The sequence below is a fragment of the Mchenga conophoros genome, linkage group LG17, assembly GCF_057382185.1.
Source record: "Mchenga conophoros isolate Kocher_MC1m ecotype Shallow Benthic linkage group LG17, M_conophoros_male_GT1.1, whole genome shotgun sequence".
Lineage (NCBI taxonomy): Eukaryota > Metazoa > Chordata > Actinopteri > Cichliformes > Cichlidae > Mchenga > Mchenga conophoros.
In genome coordinates, this window is record NC_140542.1 from 19742655 (window position 1) to 19764249 (window position 21595).

At 43.9% G+C, this 21595-nt stretch overlaps 1 protein-coding gene across 2 annotated transcripts in view; it reads right to left on the reverse strand.

Annotated features, from left to right (window-relative positions):
* LOC146555393 (thyrotropin-releasing hormone-degrading ectoenzyme-like) overlaps positions 1 to 21595 on the reverse strand; it is a 271026-nt gene that overhangs the window by 169551 nt on the left and 79880 nt on the right. The window lies entirely within an intron of this gene.

A 21595-nucleotide genomic window follows, 5' to 3' on the forward strand; every position in this document is an offset into this window, starting at 1 on the left:
TTTTTTTAATCTGACTTTGATGCCAACTTAGTGTTTGTTAGTGTGCTGTCAGTCTGCTGCCCTCTTGTGATTCTGAAGCTCAGTCAAAAATGTTTCACTTCAATGACTCCCAATGGACTCTTTAAACTAAAGTGATTCTTTCAAGCTCACAGACAGACAGACAGACATCTGCTCCATCTGAGTCAATTTTCATTAAAAAAAAAAAAGCAATTTGGCAGGTCTGCAAAAGAAAATTAGCTTCTGCTGCCGCTTTATTCAGTAGGCATCCGGTGTTTGAGGTCAGCTGGTCTAATCTCCTGATGCAGCTTTCATACGGAAACAGCCAAGCTCTGTTTGCAGCAGCCACCATTACTTTATTACACAAAACACTGAATTATGAGGCTCAGTCTCATCGGTGGTGAGTCTAAAGTCTGTTTTTGTCTGTGACAGGTGCAGGTGGAGAAATCTCTGTGTGCAAGAGAAAAGGCTGAAAATGTGTGGTCCCTTGGGCGACACTGCATTAAAAACAGAGATGATTCTGTCATGGAAATCGATGCATGGGTTCAGGAGCACTTCCAGAAATCACTGTCTGTCAACACAACTCATCGTCCCATGCACTGACGCAGGTAAAAGCTCCATCATGCAAAGAAGATTCTGTCTCTTTAAGGTTCCTTTCCCTCCGAATGAACCCTCTGATCGAATTGAACCGTCTAGGCAATAAAATACATGGCCGTTTAATTTAATTTTTTCAATCATTCTTTGCTTAAAACTCCTTAAACTCTACATGTTCATTTCTGACTCACAGACCATTCTTGACAAAGTTAGCAACAAGCATGTAGGGCATATTCAAACAGCCTACAGCCCACAAAGCCAACAAAGCCACGCAGTGCCCTTTTTCTCATATTCAAAACCAAACAGAGATCTGAAGCAGACGGCACTTTCCACTGCAGGAAATGAACCTTTGTTCTGCTTTTGGTGTACTATACTAATTTCCAATTTGATAAATGCAACATCAAATTGCACTGTGTCTGAAAGAAAGAGGACAAAGTCAGGACTGGGCTTCAAACCAACCAACAACCAACTTTATGACTTCCACAGAGATAAAGCTACTTCTCTGCCAGCAGACTTCAGATCAGTTATGTTTGTCGAGTTCTGCAGTTACCTTGTGAACTTTACTGATGGTATCACATCTTGGTATCACTTGGTATCACTGAATAATCACATTCTCTACAAATACTTGATGGATTTGTTGATCGAGAATTAACAACTACTGTAACTTATGGATTAACCTTCAGCACAGACTGTAATGTTGACATGGGACTTCAGTACCTTCAACTCGTCTCTTACGGTCTGCGATTACAAAGAAGCATGGTGGTAAGATGTTTTAGCCTTTTTATTTATGTAACTTAGATATATAAGTTATATGAATAACTTTGATCGTGGCTCAAAGAGTTGGCAGTTCGTCTTGCAACCGGAAGGTTGCCGGTTCGAGCCCCGGCTCGGACATTCTCGGTCGCTGTGTCCTTGGGCAAGACACTTCACCTACCACCTACTGGTGTTGGCCAGAGGGGCCAATGGCGTGATATGGCAGCCTCACTTCTGTCAGTCTGCCCGTCTGCAGCTGTGGCTACAACTGTAGCTTGCCTCCACCAGTGTGTGAATGTGAGAGTGAATGAATAGTGGAATTGTACAGTGCTTTGAGGGCCCCAAAAAGCGCTATATAAAATGCAATCCATTAATATTATTATTTTCTTGATTTCCATCCTCATGTCAAAAACACATGGAAAGACTTCAAAGAATTATAAAATGTTAATTTTTGAGAGAAAAAAAACATCCATAGATCGACAGTTCTACAAAAAAAGAAGCCACACTCATAAAATCCATATGTCATTGTAGATAATCCTCACGTCTCCATAATGAGACTGTGATGATGCCTTCGGGAGAGTGCTATAAATCTCCAGCTTGTAAAGCAAAGAGAGAAAAGCTGGGCGTCACTCCTAAGAGAAACAAACTGTTAAATAATGTCTTTAAGATGGTGGGAGGTGCTCTGACCTCAGACAGTTCAAGTAAGTAAAATGTTATTCTTCTTAACGTGTAAAGCTTTATGAGCTGATGAAGCCACAGAGGGAGCACGGTGGGTAGAGTTTAATGTGTTTCATGGAGCTTAGCGGTGAAACACTGACACAATCACACGTCTGTGGTGTTGCTGTTTCTGGTTTTAGGATTTTTCAGGTGGACAGATGTGATAATTTGATCATAACATGTGTGGAATTAATTAGTTTTGAGTTAAAAGTGGTGACAAGTAACATTTCTGTGGCCTGAATACTAAACTGTATTAACTACATTAACTCACTTGGAGCTTTTGCTTAGAGGCGTTTTATTTCTCACAGTTTTCTGACTTCGACCATAAGAAGCTGACTGAAACTGCAGAAACCTGCCAGAGAGACACGAAAAGATTGAAACGTGCCCTTAAAACAAGCTGCCAGCTCTCCTCTCTGTGTTTTTGTGATGGATGGAGCAGTTAATCAGACTGATCCTCCAGACTAATTATACACAAACAATGTCAGCTGACAGATAGGGGTTACCATAGCGACAGGCAGCAGTGATCTCACTGATCAATACACGTGAATCAGCGTGTGTGAATGAAAATAAAGGACAAATTAAATGCGTGTGTGTGTGTGTGTGTGTGCTGAATGGTTTCACTGTCAGGGAGAAACTAGCTCACTGTCAGATGAAGGACAATAGAGACTGGCTATCAAATACAGCACACACACACACACACACACAGCAGCAGAAGTAGCGGCAGGTAGATGTACACACAAGTTAAAATACACGTGTTATTTTCCCCATGAAAACACACAAACTCACTATGATGTAATACTGCTGTATCACTGCTGGCTTATCACTCTCACTCACACACACACACACACACACACACACACACTGTCCCAGTACCTCTGCTGTCTCTCCTCTCTGAGCTTCACTTCCACTCTAATAAATTCTGCTTTCAGAAAGCTGTGAAAACACGTTGAAACCTGTTCAGTGGTAACGCTGCAGATCTGCTGCTACATGGTGTCACAGTGTTTGTGTCGCACACGAGCTGCTGTAGACCTGCACAAATACCAACAAAGGCCGGTAAAAAAAAAAAGTACTAAGCTGCCTTCTACTGAAACTACAAGAAAAATTTCCAGGCAAAGTCATACACACAGCTGCAAATATTTTTTCACATTTTCGGTTGTCGCGTTGGCCTAAAATTAATAATCAACATCTACTTGATGAACATTAGTTCATTCCGAGCAGGAACATCCAAGATTCAAAAATGAAGCCAATGCAGATGTGCCATAAACTGCAGTTCCTCCAATTGCCACTGGAGGCTGCTCCAAAAGTGAGTCAGGTGGCTACTTTAGATTTAGAGAATGAGGATAGTTGTAACACTCTCACTTCCTCACACTGCCAAACTGTGTGAGGAAAATCAAGTGGGCTGATCAATCCAAATATCGACAACATCGACACCAATGCTGGTATTGGTACTGGACAAACCAGGACAATAGAACCGATAATTTGTTTCTATCCTCCTAGTTCAGCTTGTAGCCCACTGAAAATATTTTGATCAGTACTGATGGATTCAGAACTATGTTACCTTTATTTTTCATAGAGTAGTGCCTTAGGTAAAATGTAAGACATATTATCTTAGCTAATTTCAAACGACCATGCTGCTGCAGCTATGCAAATTATAGCTGACGGGGTGCAGATGGTTGTAACACCTTTTAAAAAGTGCTGAAACTATCCCCATGATGGCAGCTAAATACATTTTCCCTGTCCTACTCTCTTTTTTTCCAGTGTGCCGAGGCAGTGGGTGAGAAAAACATTACCACTGTGAGGGCTAAATAAACCAAATGATACTGAGCTTCTTTTAGCCTCGTGCAGCTGAGGTGATTAAAAAAGACAGAGGTGAGGAAGACACTGACGTGTTGGTCAGGGCACAATAATAATAATAATTAAAATGTACATTTTGTGGAAGGAGATTAAATTCCCTGTGATTGACATGCGTTTATTAATTCAGGGATGTTGTTGAACAGGTTAAAGAGACTGCTACTTGTGGAGGATATCTTAAAATTCTAGCTCAGAAATATTTTGTTATATATTAGTTGTAAATGCTGAAACAACAACATCCTTGGTCTCACCAGGTTCATCAGCACAGCTGGAGCCATTTGCTGCCATCAGTGTTTCACTTCTCTTAACCAAACTGAACTCATGTCCATGTTTATGGTGTTTGAACCTTTTGGAAGATTTTAATGAAATTATCTTATTGCAGTTAATTGTACTCACAGTCTCTCTAAAAAGTCTGTTCCCATAGTGCTAAGTGAACATCGAGTATTTAATTTGCATGTTATTTAGCACAAATTAGCAGATATGTGCATCTGTGTGATCTGCTTAGAATTTATGAATGCAGCTTGCTAAACAACTGTTAACTAAACATGCCACTTTCCCATATAAAAATGCTGACTCCAGTGCCAATACATCACAGTGACGATATCCATGCTCAGTTTTATTAGCCAAATAGGTGGTTTGTGTGGGCCACCACATCATGGACATGAAGTCTGGACCAATCTATTGGATTACATCAAATGAAATTGTACTAATATACGTTGGGGTTTTTCCCGGTGGACGAGAGGGTTTGTTCCCTGCACCTTAGGGTCGGGGAACGGGTCCTGACTGTCATCTGCGCTTATGCGCCAAGTGGCAGTGCAGAGTACCCAGCCTTCTTAGAGTCCCTGGGGGGGGGGGGGGGGGGGGGGGGGGGGGTGCTGGAGGGTGCTCCACCTGGAGACTCTGTTGTCCTGCTGGGAGACTTCAATGCTCACGTGGGTAACGACAGCGAGACCTGGAGGGGCGTGATTGGGAGGAACGGCCTCCCTGATCTGAACCCTAGCGGTGCTCTGTTATTGGACTTCTGTGCTAACCACAGTTTGGCCATAACGAACACCCTGTTCGAACATAGGAGTGTCCATAAGTGCACGTGGCACCAGGACGCTCTAGGCCGTAGGTCAATGATCGATTTTGTAATTGTATCAGCAGACCTGTGACCATATGTTCTGGACACTCGGGTAAAGAGAGGGGCTGAGCTGTCAACTGATCACCACCTGGTGGTGAGTTGGATCAGGTGGCGGGGGAGGACGCTGGACAGACCTGGTGCACCTAAACGCGTAGTGAGGGTGTGCTGGGAACGTCTAGCAGAGGCCCCAGTCCGCGAGATCTTCAACGCACACCTCCGGCAGAGCTTCAACAGCATTCCGAGGGAGAATGGGGACATTGAGTTCGAATGGACCATGTTCAGTGTCTCCATTGCCGAAGCTGCTGCATTGAGCTGCGGCCGCAAGGTGGTTGGTGCCTGCCGTGGTGGTAATCCCCAAACCAAATGGTGGACACCAGAGGTGAAGGGAGCCACCAGGCTGAAGAAGGAGTCCTATCGGGCTTGGTTAGCCTGTGGGACTCCGGAGGCAGCCGACAGGTATCGACAGGCCAAGCGGAATGCGGCTCGGGCAGTGGTTGAAGCAAAAACTCGGGTGTGGGAGGAGTTCGGAGAGGCCATGGAAAAAGACTTTCGGACTGCCTCGAAGAGATTCTGGCAAACCGTCAGACGTCTCAGGAGGGGAAAGCGGTGCTCTACCTGCACTGTGTATAGTGCTGGCGGAGCGCTGCTGACGTCGACTGAGAAAATTGTCAGGCGGTGGAAGGAATACTTCGAGGACCTCCTTAATCCCACTGACACGTCTTCCGAGGAGGAAGCAGAGTCTGGGGATGAGGGGAATGACCCGCCAATTTCCGGGGGCGAGGTCACTGAGGCAGTTAAACAACTCCTTGGTGGCAGAGCCCCTGGTGTTGATGAGGTCCGCCCCGAGTTCCTGAAGGCTCTGGACGTTGTAGGGCTGTCCTGGTTGACACGCCTCTGCAATGTTGCGTGGAGATCAGGGGCAGTACCTGTGGACTGGCAGACCGGGGTGGTGGTCCCCATCTTTAAGAAAGGGGACCGGAGGGTGTCTTCCAACTACAGGGGGACCACACTCCTCAGCCTCCCTGGGAAAGTCTATGCCAGGGTGCTGGAAAGGAGAGTTCGTCCGTTAGTCGTTAGTCGTTAGTCGTTAGTTTTGTGGACTTGGAGAAGGCATTCGACCGTGTCCCTCGGGGTGTCCTGTGGGAGGTGTTGCGGGAATATGGGGTGTCTGGCCCATTGCTACGGGCCATTCGATCCCTATACAACCGTTGCAAGAGCTTGGTTCGCATTGCCGGCAATAAGTCGGACTCGTTCCCGGTGGGTGATGGGCTCCGCCAGGGCTGCCCTTTGTCTCCGGTTCTGTTCATAATTTTTATGGACAGGATTTCTAGGCGCAGCCAAGTGGCGGAGGGCTTTCGCTTTCGTGGCCTCAGAATCTCATCTCTGATTTTTGCAGATGATGTGGTTCTGTTGGCTTCATCGGGTGAGGGCCTCCAGCTCGCACTGGAACGGTTCGCAGCCGAGTGTGAAGCAGCGGGAATGAGGACCAGCACCTCCAAATCTGAGGCCATGGTTCTCAGCCGGAAAAGGGTGGAGTGCCCACTCCGGGTCGGGGATGAGTTCCTGCCCCAAGTGGAGGAGTTCAAGTATCTCGGGGTCTTGTTCGCGAGTGATGGGAGAAGGGAGCCGGAGATCGACAGACGGATTGGGGCTGCAGCTGCAGTAATGCGGACGCTGCACCGGTCCGTCGTGGTGAAGAGGGAGCTGAGTGTAAAAGCGAAGCTCTCAATTTACCGGTCGATCTACGTCCCTACCCTCACCTATGGCCACGAGCTGTGGGTAGTGACCGAAAGAACGAGATCGCGGATACAAGCGGCAGAAATGAGCTTCCTCCGATGGGTGGCTGGCCTCTCCCTTAGAGATAGGGTGAGACATTCGGCCAGCCGGGAGGGGCTCAGAGTAGAGCAGCTGTTGCTCCACATCGAAAGGAGCCAGCTGAGGTGGTTCGGGCATCTGACAAGGATGCCCCCTGGGCGCCTCCTGGGTGAGGTGTTCCAGGCATGTCCCACCGGGAGGAGGCCCCGGGGCAGACCCAGGACACGCTGGAGAGATTATATCTCTCGGCTGGCCTGGGAACGCCTTGGTGTTCCCCCGGACAAGCTGGAGGAGGTGGCTGGGGAGAGGGAGGTCTGGGCCTCTTTGCTTAGGCTGCTGCCCCCGCGACCCGGCCCCGGACAAAGCGGATGAAGATGGATGGATGGATGGAAATTGTACTAAGTTATCTCTGGAAGACTGTCATAATCCGTCTCTGATAGGGGAGGTAACATAAACGAGACCCACATGAGGGAGATCAGTTTAGAAAAAGGTTTATTACAAGAGAACTCAGGACTTACAAGAAAACCTATAGCGCAGATTACCACAAACCAAACAACCAACACAAAACAACTAGCTCAAGTAAGGCTTAACCAGTAGAAAATAAAACTGTCCTCATGGGCTGTAACGCAGCTAAACGCCACTCAAGCCAAATCTCACCACTTAAACAGAATTTCACAAGCAAAGCTCAGAGAAGGAAGCCTACAGGGCAGTCTGCATACTCAGTTCAAAGCAGCAGCCCCTGAAAGTTCTTCAGCCTTTTGAAGACACAGGTGTGTACAAGTCACTGATTGGTCTCTCTCCCTGGAGGTGCAAACCACAGGTCCTCAGGCAGCCAATTGTCTGTGTGGATTGTCACATTCGAATTTACATGGAGGAAGGCTGGCACGGGTTCCCAGCCAGCCAATCGTCTGTGGGTGTTGTCATGCTTGAATTTACTTGAAGGAAGGCCGGCTCACTTAAAAGGCCAGGGGCCGTAGCAAAGACTATAACCACACTGTTGATCCCCTGATGTTTAATCCTACACCATGAAATTGAGACCTTGTTTTTAGCAAACTCTCACACATGGTCAAACTGCTTCGCATGACACAAACTCTTACAGAAAATGCATTTTTATGACTTTTCATCAAGCAATGTCTTGGAAAAACAAAAATTTTGATAGCAACAGTTTCACTTACAATCAAATAAATTTCCATCAGACTCAGCTGCCCATTAGCTTCTATGCTAAATTATAAATTATTGAATGATTAGACACCAAACTAAGATGTTACCTTTCATTAATTATTTGGGTTTTACCCATGTATAGTAAAACAGAACTGCTGGTTTAATCCTGAGTTGGTGTTTGGATGACCTCAATCCCCAATTTTAACTCCAAACCTAGCCTAGGTCTAACCTCAGCACCTCAGAGAATATGCAATAGGTTTTTTTGTTGTTGTTTTTTATTTTTATCAATTCTTGTGAAACAGAAATCAAATTAAATAATTTTTCTCACTGACTCAAAATTATTTAATTTTTTTTCCAAAATGTCCATATTGCCTTTCTGCAAAAAAGGCTCAAGTTGAATTATCACCTTTGAAGACTTTGAGCTCAGAGGGCTGAGAGGTGAAAGCCACACTGCTGTTGTGTGACAGTTGTTTGAGTCAGGACAATTTGACTTTGAGGCAGCTTTTGAGCCAACACTGTTTCTCTGTATTGATCCATCTGTTCTTTTTTGGGAAAGGAGTGTCATTCATCACTATTCCTCTCTTGATGCTGCAGCGGTCTAGTTTACAGTGAAAACAATGGAGGTGGCCTGCCTGTATGCTCAGAACATGCCTGAAGTCCAGCTAAAGACTGGACAAGGCAAATACAATATGACCACCAAACTAAACACATTTTCGTCTTTGAGAGTCAAGAAGGAGCAGAAATTGCACAAGTGGGTAAACACAGGAACAGACTGAAGAACTGGGCAGGAAAGAGCAGAAATTCTGGCAGGAAAACATCCTGTGAATCCTGTAAGATTCAGTCTGTGTGTTCCTCTACCAAAGCAAACACGAACAGCCTGTACTGTTTATTTGCACAGAAGAAAAAGAAATGAATGTAAAGGCCCTGAGTTTGGTTGAGATCCTACTTAAAGAGGCATGCTGGACTGTAGAGCCTTTGTAGAGAATTTGAGGCAAGATTCAGGTATTTACTGCAGCACTCAACTAACATCTTTAGTCATTGTTGGCTGCCCATACAAACATGTTTTTAAAAGATTTTCACCAAGTGAAAGCAGCTGGAAGACTTTGGATTTATTGACCATAATCTTTATAGACTTTAAACACCATCTGACCCAGACTAGCAAAGCCAGAACAAGAATCACACCGAAAATACTAGCCCATATTTAAACTATAGAAGTGAAAGTTACAGATGAAGGAGAACAAAATCAACAGAAACTGTCCTGTTAACATAATATATATATTTCAGCTTTGTAACTAACAGATCTCCTGTCAAGCCTTTTGTCCCTCTGTAATCACTTCAGCCACACTAGCAACATGACTTCCGGCACCCCCCGTGTGCGGCAGCCTGTTACAGCAGCTCTGCTCAATCTGAGTTTCTTTCTTTCTTATCTTTTCTTCTCGTAATTTTTTATAACTAACGTATCAGTAATTAGACTCTGCAACCATGTTCTACCGTTTTGTGCTAGTTCTGGTCGTTTTTCTTAGTTTATTTCTACTTTTTTCACGCGTGTCTGGGGACCCAGAGCAGGGATCCTTTGTTTACAGTAAGGATCAGCTGTTAGCGCTGCGTCCCGCAGCGGTACTGCCGGCGGACAGACCCGACATTCCCAGCGAGCTGAGGAGGAAAAGACGGGGGTGTCGTGCTGGGAAGGAGCGCCGTCGCCCGAGAAGGAGACGTTATCGACCATCTCTTCCTTCTGTAATCATTGGAAACGTAAGATCTTTGCCCAATAAGATGGATGAGCTCACGTCGCTAACCTGGTCACAGAGGGAGTACCGGCAATGTAGCATCATGATGCTAACGGAGTCGTGGCTAACACCGCTAACTCCGGACACAAGCGTGACACTACCGGGATTTCAGATGCTGCGAGCGGACAGGACGAGAGAGAGCGGTAAGAGGAAAGGAGGGGGACTGGCAGTTTTTGTGAACGACAGATGGTGTAACCCTGGGCACATCACTGTGAAAGAACAACTCTGCAGCAGAGACATTGAGCTGTTAGCCGTTAGCATGCGTCCGTACTATCTGCCCCGGGAATTCTCGCATGTTATCGCAATAACAGCGTATGTCCCCCCCTCGGCCAACGCGGATGCAGCCTGTGACACTCTCCACTCAGTGGTCAGCAGATTGCAAACACAATCTCCGAGAGCCCTTCTCATAATATCAGGGGACTTCAATCATGCCTCTTTGGACTCCACACTGCCCACCTTCACCCAGTATGTGACCTGCTCAACCAGAGACAATAAAACACTGGACTTACTGTATGCCAATGCTGAAGAGGCATACAGTTCATCACCTCTCCCTCCACTGGGCAAATCTGACCACAACCTGGTGCACCTTGTCCCTGTGTATGAGCCCTTAGTGCGCAGGGTGCCACCAGCCACCCGCACAGTGCAGAGATGGTCAGAGGAGAGCGAGGAGGCTCTTAAGGACTGTTTTGAGTCGACTGTGTGGGAGGTGATCTGTGACGACCATGGAGAGGACATCGACAGCCTTACTAAATGCATTACTGACTATATTAATTTCTGTGTGGATAACACCGTACCTACCAGGACTGTACGGTGTTTCTCCAACAACAAACCTTGGATTACCCCAGAAATTAAAGCTGTCCTCAAGCAGAAGAGGAGGGCCTTCAAATCCAAAGACAAAGAGGAGTTGAAAAGGGTGCAGAGAGAGTTGAGGGGACTGATAAGGAATGGGAAGGACAGCTACAGGCAGAAGATGGAGAACCAGCTTCAGCAAAACAACGTTGGTGAAGTCTGGAGAGGCCTCAGAACCATCTCAGGCCACAAACAGCAGAACTCTCTGCCTGGGAGGGATGTGAGGTGGGCAAATGAACTGAATCATTTCTTCAACAGATTTGATTCAACCATGAGACAGTCTACAACATCGGCTGCAGACTCACCCACCCCCACTGCTGCTGTTCCACCTCAGACACTTCACACCTCCTCTATTCACCCTGCTCACTCCTCCCCACCCCCAACAACAGCATCCAATACACACTCAACACAAGGCTCCAGCCTGTCTCTCTCAACCACCCAGGTTAGGAGGGAACTGAGGAGGATTAATGGCAAGAAGGCAGCGGGCCCAGATGGCATCAGCTCGAGGGTCGTCAGGTCCTGCGCGGACCAACTGTGTGGGGTGATGGAGCACCTCTTCAACCTGAGCCTGAGGTTGGGAAGAGTCCCACAGCTCTGGAAAACCTGTGTTGTACCAGTGCCAAAGACTTCACGCCCCAAGGACCTCAACAGCTACAGGCCGGTGGCTCTGACATCCCACCTGATGAAGACCCTGGAGCGGTTGGTCCTGGCTCAGCTTCGGCGCCTAACAAGCTCATCACTGGACCCACTTCAGTTTGCCTACCAGCCTGGCATTGGCGCGGATGATGCCGTCATTCACCTCCTACATCGTTCCCTCGCTCACCTGGAGACCGCTGGAAGCACTGTGAGAATCATGTTCTTTGATTTCTCCAGTGCCTTCAACACTATTCTTCCCTCGGTTCTGAAGGACAAGCTGGAGAACTCTGGAGTGGACCATCACCTCACTACCTGGATTTTGGACTACCTCACCGACCGACCACAGTATGTGAGGACTCAGGGCTGTGTGTCGGACAGGGTCGTCTGCAGTACGGGGGCCCCACAGGGAACGGTTCTGGCTCCGTTCCTCTTCACCATCTACACTGCAGACTTCTCCCACAATTCCACCCAGTGCTTCCTGCAGAAGTTCTCTGATGACTCAGCAATAGTCGGCCTCATCACTGATGGGGACGACAAGGAGTACAGAGGACTGACTCAAGAGGTCAGCCAGTGGAGGTGGTGAGTGACAGGAGAATGGCGACTAAGCTGTCATCCCTGTTGGACAACATCTCCCACCCCATGCAGCAGACTGTGACAGCACTGAGCAGCTCCTTCAGTGGGAGACTGCGGCACCCACGGTGTGGGACGGAGAGATTTCGCAGGTCTTTCCTCCCCACTGCTGTCAGACTCCACAACAAAGACTTTAACTGAACAAACACACACATCCACACATGTGCAATAACACTAAGTGCAATAATCTTTTCTGGCATCGTTGTATTTTTACTCAGTTGTATATAGCATTCGTATTCTATTTTTATCTTATTGTATATTTTTATTCTATTTTATTCTACTGTATATAGTATTTTATTTTATTCTATTCTGTACAGCTGTGTACTGTATTTATTCTAATTTTTGCGTCATAACTTTTGCACTGTCCACTTCCTGCTGTGACAAAACAAATTTCCCACGTGTGGGACTAATAAAGGTTATCTTATGGCTCTTGGGATTGTAATATCAACTGAGTTTATTACGTGTGCTAGCAATAAGCATTTTGTGATACATTCATGAAGCAGACTTTAAATTTTGGCTGGCATTGACGGATCCTTTTGGCGGGAAGATTGTGAAAACATCCTCTGCAGTATCAGCTGTAGGTGATTAATAGTAATTCTCTAAAGAATAAATTCCATTTTCTGCAGTTTTTTGCAGAATAGGCATCTGTACTTATACAGGTCCAGGATCTCTGCAACATACTCTCACCACGACCAGCATCTTTCCCGTTACCTGATCCAACTCACCAGCAGGTTGTGATTTATTCATAGCTGCACACAGCCGAATGTCCACAATGTACATCTGCAGATCTGACTGCAAGATTACAAAACTCAGTCATCAACCTGGAATCACACCTGACTGGCTTGGGAGTGTCTTGGAGGTGGAGGCCAGGGACAAGAGATGTCGGTACATCTTGGCTTAAGCTGGTGTCATTTAACCCAGACCAGGGAGACTGGTAGAAAATGGATGGATGGATTTAGACAAACATCTGTAAACTGTAGACAACACATGGAAAATTTACATGGAAAATGTGTGTAAAAATAGTCTTAAGAACACACACGCACTTAAGAAATGCAGTTGCAAGACTATTTATGAGGTATGCATATGGACCAGTGTTATTTTTACCACAGAGAATACGTTATTGAATCAGTAATTCTAAATCTGTATATCTGTGCTATCTGAACACTGCCATGCCCACATTTGTCTACATAAGGAATAACCTGTGGTAGATCATCCTGAAATGCAGTGAAAGAAGAGCATGAAAATTTTACAACTCAAAACCGGAAATAAAAAAAAAAACCTAAGGAGGAAGCCACAGGGAAGAGGAAAAAGTTTTGTATGAAAGTTTGAATAGTTGCATGAATGGTTTTGTATGAAATATTTAGAACATCTCTTTGTATTTTTCTGTTTTGTATAATTTTTTTTTAAAACTGAAACCAAGTAGTGACAGAGTTACTTAATTTCTATTACATTAAAGGGTACTCAGGTTAAGCTCGAAAAGGGATTCTAAATTAATCTGGAAAATACCGTATTTTTCGGACCATAAGGCGCACAGGATTTAAAAGGCGCATTAAGAGAAACAAAATAGTCAGATAAGTTAAACTTTACTCAACTCATTCTTCTTGCTTCCTCCACTTCCGTACCCTTGATTTATTAATGTTGAATTATCTTGCAGCTGCTTTATTCCCATATTGTTGCAGTATATTATAACTAACCTCGTATTGTGAATGGATTATTTCAGTTGTTCTCCTGACTGAGGTTTGGTCCATTTAGAGCACCCTGCATTGTGATCGCCTTTGTCCCTAATCATTGGGAACCCTCCCGTTAACAAGTGGAAAAAAGTTAGCATTCATTTGCCAGCTTCACTGTGTTTATGTTATGCTAAAATAGCTGTGTCGCTAGTGATCATTATATACCAGCTAGTCCAACTTCGGTAACCCTACAAAAGTCACAGGTGTTTAGTTTTCTGTCTTCATTTATGTTGGAAGTGATAGCAGAGCTGTACGTTTTGATTTTTTCAAAATCCCTCAGTCAGAACTGATGCTATATCATGTTTAGGTGGAAACTAGCGAGCTAACTTATAACTCTGTTAAATTTAATAAATTCTGTTTTCATGGATTCCTAGATGTTAAATGTAATTGTTACATCTAGTAAAACAGCAGCGCTGATCATTTTATAAAAAATGAAATAATTTAGACAGTTTTTAACTCTCAGTGATGCCGTAGTGTTCATTTGACTTTGGGACCTGAAACGGATTACTCCTCGAGGCTCCTGACTACAGTAGCCGTAATGCTTCGACAATTCATCAAGCGGCGTGACTTTGTAGCTTACCAAAGTCGTACTAAAACATTTTTTGACAAATTGTTGTCATGTACCACATAAAATCGGTTGCAGGTCAGTAACCAGTGTTGCCAACTTAGCGACTTTGTTGCTATATTTAGCGAGTTTTCAGACCCCCTTAGCGACTTTTTTTCTAAAAAGCAACTAGCGACAAATCTGGCGACTTTTTCTGGTGTTATTGGAGACTTATTTATGACGACTTTTTGACATGAAAGCGGGTATCGCTTTTACTCTCAACAAGCAGCGGGTGCTGCCGTGGGCACCTCGCCTGTTCCAAAGCGCTCACGGGCGGAGGATAGTCCTCCCCCAGCTGCTATCAGGGCAGAAGATGTTCACACCTATGCGTCGGAACTGCTAATGAATCGCGCATGAGCGAAGCCGCTGCTCTCGCACTGACTGTAACGCAGTCAGTTCTTCTTTTACTCTTATGCTGTTTTGTGGATCACGAGGTTTAAAACTACTTATAAACACACACACAAAGTAACTCCACCAGAGTGCCTATTTCGGGTCACTTTTGCCGGTCCAAGCCCGGATAAAGGAGCAGAGTTGGAATTGTGACATTACAAAAAACAATAATTGGTAAAATAAATTTAATTTGTAGTTCTAAATAAACTCTAAATGCATTTAAGACATTTTTTACTCACTTTATGTCTCTTCCACGATGTTATTTCTCTCTCCAACAACGTAGGTTACAATTATATTAGCATGACCAATTATGCAAATTAGGCGATGACGTCATTTAGCGACTTCTAGCGACTTTTGGACAACCAATAGCGATTTTCCTTACTGAGGAGTTGGCAACACTGAGCACAACCAGAATTCATACATAAGGCACACCGGATTATAAGGCGCACTGTCAATTTTTGAGAAAATTAATGGATTTTAAGTGCTCCTTATAGTGTAGAAAATACGGTAATTACATCACCTGACAGACATGCATACTTTGATTTATTACTTGAATATTTAGTTTAATCAGAAATTTGTCTGAGATTTGGGATTTTGTTTTGTTTTTTTACTCATGATTTATTCCATGTAAAGCCCTAAACCATCTCACACGTACTAAAAGATGTGAACACATTTCCCTGGCGCTTGCCTCTCTTCATTGGCTCCATGTCCGCTTCAGAATTAACTTTAAAATTTTATTGTTAACTTACAAAGCCCTGAATGGACAGGCTCCCGGGTATTTGTCTGACCTCTTGCAGACTTATACCCCCTTTAGATCTCTTAGATCAAGTGATCTTTTGCTTTTAGCTGTACCAAGGTCGAGGCTGGTTCATAGAGGCGATCGAGCATTTACAGTCGTAGCGCCTAAGCTGTGAAATAATTTACCCCTATACATCAGACAGGCTCCCACTGTCAATCTTTTTAAATCTTATCTTAAAACACATTTTTATTTACTGGCTTTTAATACAGCATGAGAGTTATTTGTTAATTCACATTTGGTGTTTGCTATCAATACTCTAAGTTATTTTATTAGGTATGTTGTATTCTTGTACAGCACTTTAATTACAACAGGAGCGTTGACCAAACCATTAAACCATCACAACTTTATAACCTTTAGTCAATAATAATCACATACTCTGATTTAAGTTCTACAAGCCCAGCTCACACAATCTGTTTTTCAGGCCTGAAGTTACTGCTGGTAAATGAACTTCATTTACTACAGCCCATATTGGTAGCATGGGACACTGAACAAAGCCAAATGGATCCTGATGTTAAAGCAAAGCAATGAATCTTTAGTGTGCACGCATGCTGATAAGTCTTACCTGAGCTGTTTCATAGACCTGAACATGACAACTTAATAGCTGTGTAAGAAGTTTCATTAAACGGAAACTTAAAAGCTCTCTGATGCTGTAGTTGACCTGTACCAAACAGATTAGCTTTCTGTCATGCAAACATAACGGAAACGTCCCTTTAGAGCTCCATCAGTTCGAGATTTGGCTTGTGCTGTAGTTGCAAGCCTCTGGTTCAGTGACATTCTGAAGCTTCTGTTCCCTGAATAGGACTCCATATCTCTGCTGGCACAAGCATCGAATGATGACAATTTTCTTTGAAAACAGAAATTGTCTCACACCAAATAGATACGCTGTCTGCAACCCCATTTGAAATGTTCTACCTTCTGCATCAAATCCTTTTTGTTGCATCCTATGTTAGAAACTTGTAAAGCTCTTACATGTTAGCATGTTACATGTTGAAGACCACACTGAGTGCCACTTCTGTCAGCTGAGGCTGCAGTTCACTCACGATCACCAAGACTGGACAACAGCAGATGGAAAAAGTTTGGCTGGTCTGATAAATCTTTGCATGGTAGGATTGCAATTTGGCATAAAACAACATGGAAGCTTGGATCCATGCTGCCTTGTTTCGGCACTTCAGGCTGCTGGTGCTCTAATGGTTTGGGATATTTTCATGGAGAGCCTTAGACCTCCTTACTTCAGCCAGCCGAGCATCATTTAAACAAGTATTTTAAAGTATTTTCAGTGACCATATCCATCTCTTTTTGATCACGGTGTACCATCTTCTGATAGCTGCCCCCCTGCAGGATTCACAGCCTCTCCACAACGCTAACAAAAACTCAGGTGAGTGTACAGTATTTTGTAAGCATGTTCTTTATTGAACTGAAAACTACATATGGCTGAATAATAATATTTTTATTAGATTTAAGTTTAAAGATGCATGCTCAGTAGTAGCAGTAGTTTTTAATTTGTCTGTAGAGTTGACAGAAAAGAGGTGTGAATCTCAGAAATGTAAGTGACCACACAATTCAAGCAGAAAACTGCTGCAACTCTTTTCTTGATAGGTCATCAAACAGCTTGTACCACATCTATTTTAAGAGGTTCTCAGAGTTAAACTTTCATGAAATTAATATAAATTTTTAATATACTTCTGAGCTCCAGTACAGGAAGGATATAGCTTATGTAGAAAAAAAAAAAAAAAAAAAAGGGGGGGGGGGGGTCTCAGTCAGCTTATTGGGTTAAATTGAGTAAAGATATGTAATCTGGAGTTAGACTTTTAACGGATTTGAGATTTATGTTCAATAAAATACCATGAAGTTTCCAATCCCACAAAAATAACTGACACGATAATATTAATACCAGTGCCTACATTAGGAAATACTGCAGTTTATTAACACTAACCCAAATACTAAAGCTACTGTGATCACAATGCCGCTGTGTTGCTGTACTCCTCTCCAGCTTCCTCAGCAGGACTGGTTTCTCGATGAAAATTCAGACTTTTTAAGGCTCTTCTCCTCTTTTACCCCACATTCTCCTCCCTCCACCAGAACTCATCTCAGAGCGCGGCAGCCAGCAGAGTGAATATCAGCTCAGAAAGTGGAGGCTTTATTGAAATCGCAGCTTTTTTCAGTGCACTGACAGCAAGCTTCTGAATTGAATATCATCTCTTGAGGATTCCTAAATTGCCTCCAGTCATGTTCTCCCGGGTGACGAGAAACCCGGATGCGTTGCATTTGCTCCAACGGAGGGGTCGAGGTGTGACGTCTGACTTCAAAGCATCATACGAACACGTTCGCCCTGTCTCCTAGGACTGAAATGTGCCGCTTTACTTGAACTAAAATAGACACACATTGGCTAAGTGGTTAGCCCGCTGCCTCACAGGAAGGAAGTCCTCCATTTAAACCCGACCAGTCGAGTTTGCATGTTCTCTCCGCGTCAGCCTCAACATGCTCCAAAAACATGCAGGTCAGCTCAAGCAGAAACTTTAAATTGCCTCTAGGTGTGAATGTTGTCAGTCATGTTTCTTAACTCTGTGACAGAGTTTTCAGGATGTACTCCCCCCACCCACCCGGTGCATCCTGAGGTTTGCTTCAGCTCTTAATTCCCCCGCTGAGCAGTCTAGAAAATGGATGGAAGTATGCACAACCTGCCATTTTCTAAGCCTGAATGATGAGGTGATAAAATATAAACATGAGGAATATTTCATTTTCAGCCCCGATACACGCTGCCTACAGGAAAGCGTCTTCAATCAAATAACTCAAACCAAATTCAATCAGTCTCTTTGGCGGCTGCTGCAGCGTTCTTTTTATCCCATCCCATCCCGTTTTGTGAGAGCTACAGCTGGCGCTCATGCCTAATAAAATCAAACCTACATCAGCAAACCAGCGGGCCCATAAATAAGTGAGGGTCCGAGGGGTTTTACTTCCTCGGAAGTCAACAACTCGAGGGGAAATGGACCATGTATTTGGGAAACTGTGATGTAACATATGGAGATACACTCTGTGGGCAAGGAAAGAAGGAAACAAGAGAGTGTAGCAAAGCTCTGCTCAGCGAAGCAGGCCTCAGGCCAGGAAGGCTTCAAACATCCTCATGTTACAGCTTTGAAGACTCAGCGTTAGCGTCATGGATGCCACCATCTTTGTTTATTTGGTACATTTTGGAGGAGTTCTTTTCTTTGGAGCCAGAAGTGACCATCATTGTGAGATACCACTAGCAAACTTTGTTAACCAGCTATATCCGCAGACTGCTAAGTAATGGAATTTCACTAAGACTTCGTACAGTCAGTACAATTAACCAAGCAGGAATGTGTGTGTTATTTTCAGATAACCGCATTAAAAATGCCCCAAAAGGCACAGAGATTTTTCAGCTGCAGAGGCTGTTGCTTGCCACTTGTGTTGTTCACTATCTTAATTTAAGATTTAGCTTTCAAACATGTGCGAAATTAATACAAACCCTGAAGTCAGGATGATGGGACCGTTACTAACACTCATCTCAGCCTGATGGTAAGTATTGAATTAGGAGAAATATGATTCTTTTGTGTCCATGCACATGAAATGTCAGTTTTAATTGCCAGACAGCAAAGCCAATATATTTCAGCTCAAAGTATATTTCAAGCCAAGAAAGAGTAGACTGACTGGTGCCACAGCCTCCTACCTCCTAATCTGAAAACAGGCAGACCCACAATTTGTGACCACGAACAGTGAAAAAAACAATATAAACTTTGTGATCATTTCATAAACTACTCTGAAGCTGTGTCCCAAAACATCGGCTGCATCCTTCGGAGGACCCAGCCTTCGCGGTCTACGTGGGCCGGGTCCTTCAAAGACCGAGAAGGCCGGAAGTGCGAGGCTGTGAAATGGGACGGTCTAACCTTCAGATTTGCGTCACCGCTGTGTCGGTGGAGTTTAATAAACTCGGCCGTCTGCTCCTTGCTATCTAAAATATAACTGGACACTGCCGTAAATTCTCGACCGTCTGACACTTCTGTTTAATCAGTTTTCTGTTTGACATTTATTCAGCTGTGTGAAAATCCCGGAGGAACCCACCCGATGGATTAATAAAGTTTTATTTAATCTAATAATCTAATAACTTTGATCTCAGCCAAACCGATTTACTCCGGAACAAATAAAACACAGAAAAAAGCCAAACAATTACATTTTTAAGTTATCCGAGTGACTTATATATCATGTTTAACCTGAATAGCGAAAGAGCGGGGATCTGAAAACGATGAAGCCGAGAGTCCGCTGCTCTCGCCGGCTGTGTGACCATTGAACCCCCCGGCTTGCTATCGAGCGGGTGGGTAACAGACGTCTCCAAAAACGTCAGCACACTTTTCCAAATATGCGATGTCTTGATAAACCAAGCAGATATTTGAAGTTTACACAGCTACTTTCTCGCCTTAAAATATGTTAAAAGTTTATTTTGTGGCCCAGAAAGATTAATAGGAGTAATTTTAAAACTTAGTAGCTGCCGCCATTGTTGGCAGCTGAAATCTGGCTGGGCCGCACTATGAATTCTGGGATATGGTGGGATATGGTATGCATCCTTCATTTCGGGGAAATGAAGGATGCATTTGTCGGCCGCATTTGAAGGAGTCGACGAACTGGGACAGCCTTTGTCACCTGGCTGTGACGTAATCAGCCTTCAAATGCGGCCTCCGGAGGATGCAGCCGACGTTTTGGGACACAGCTTGTGACTGTACTGGAGTTGTGTGTTCTGTTTTGTGGTTTATATGGCTATAAATAAAGTTGACATACTTTCAGTGATCAAAAAACATTATTACAGGTTATCCTGAGTGAAGCATGAACACCTGTACCTAAATCCGCAGCAATGGGTCCAAAGATATCAGAATAGTCTCTCACAGAGCCAGTAGAGATCAGTGGTTCACGTGCCTCCAGCACTGATATTCCTTTTGGTCCTCACATTTCCTCCCCTACTCCAATCCCGCTGTTTAAAAGAAAATAAATTTGATATCTCAGATGTTGGAAAACGAAGATGACTGGACAGAAACGGCGATGTGTTTCAGAATTTAAGAAATAAGTTTGGTCTTCAGAAAAGTGAAGCTAATGTAAGGTGGGTGTTTTTCTCCTGAAATCTACAAACTGATGCTTGACGATGATTTAAAAAGGAAACTGAGACCAACAGAATCAGCAGCATTGAAAGTGTTTGTGCAGGATACCAATATTGTGCGAAATTTAAACTGAGCATGAAGGATGCATGACGTTCTTAAAGAGCCAGATGTGCAGCATAAGCGCAAAAAAGCAAGTGGCACAAAAATTTTTGAGCACGCTAACCTGATTTTCTTATGAGCTAAACTGACAGAAATTTGCTTTAAATAATCTTTGGTACCATCTTCCTTGGTGGGAAACATTTTAAATTCAGACATTGCGCGATATGTGTGATTTATTACATTGATAGCAAAAAGTGTCAAAACATCCATGATATGCATCTCAAAAATCTAATGTTCAAGTTTAAATAAGACTTCATATCATCGAAAAGAAAACTAGATAAAACTATAAAAAAGCAGCAAACAAAAACTTTTTTGTAAGTGATGGATATGATCCCAGTTTATCAATGTGATTCTAAAGTATTGCAGCACAGGGTGAGTGGCAGCTTCTGCTTCTCTGGAGAAAGACGTAAAAGCATCCTGGAGCTTGCAGCAGAGGTTTTTCCCCCTACAATTAGCCTGTAAATAGGAGATTATGATATACATGATTATAGCGCCTCCTCACCTATATCCTAAAAATCAGTCAGACTCTTGTTTCTTTTGTTTATCTGTGAAGTCCAGCATTCCAAATGTGCCATATCTGATTCTTTTCTGGGCTTTAACTCTGTATCTTTTCTTTAGGGAACAATTCTGATGGTCTCCTCAGCTAAACTGAAAAATAATAATGATGCATTTGTGCATTTGTGCTAGATTATTGTTGTGCCCTGTTTACCAGCTTGCACAAATCATCTCTTTCACGCCTCCAAACGATACAAACACATTCGAGCAAACAAGCTCAGATCACTACTGTTTTATACTCCTTATATTAGCTCCAAATAGATTTTTCTGTTTCTCTTCTTTGTTATGGGTCAGGCTGGAGTCAGGCCAATGTGTGGGTGAGCATTGAAGAGTGACTGAGCTC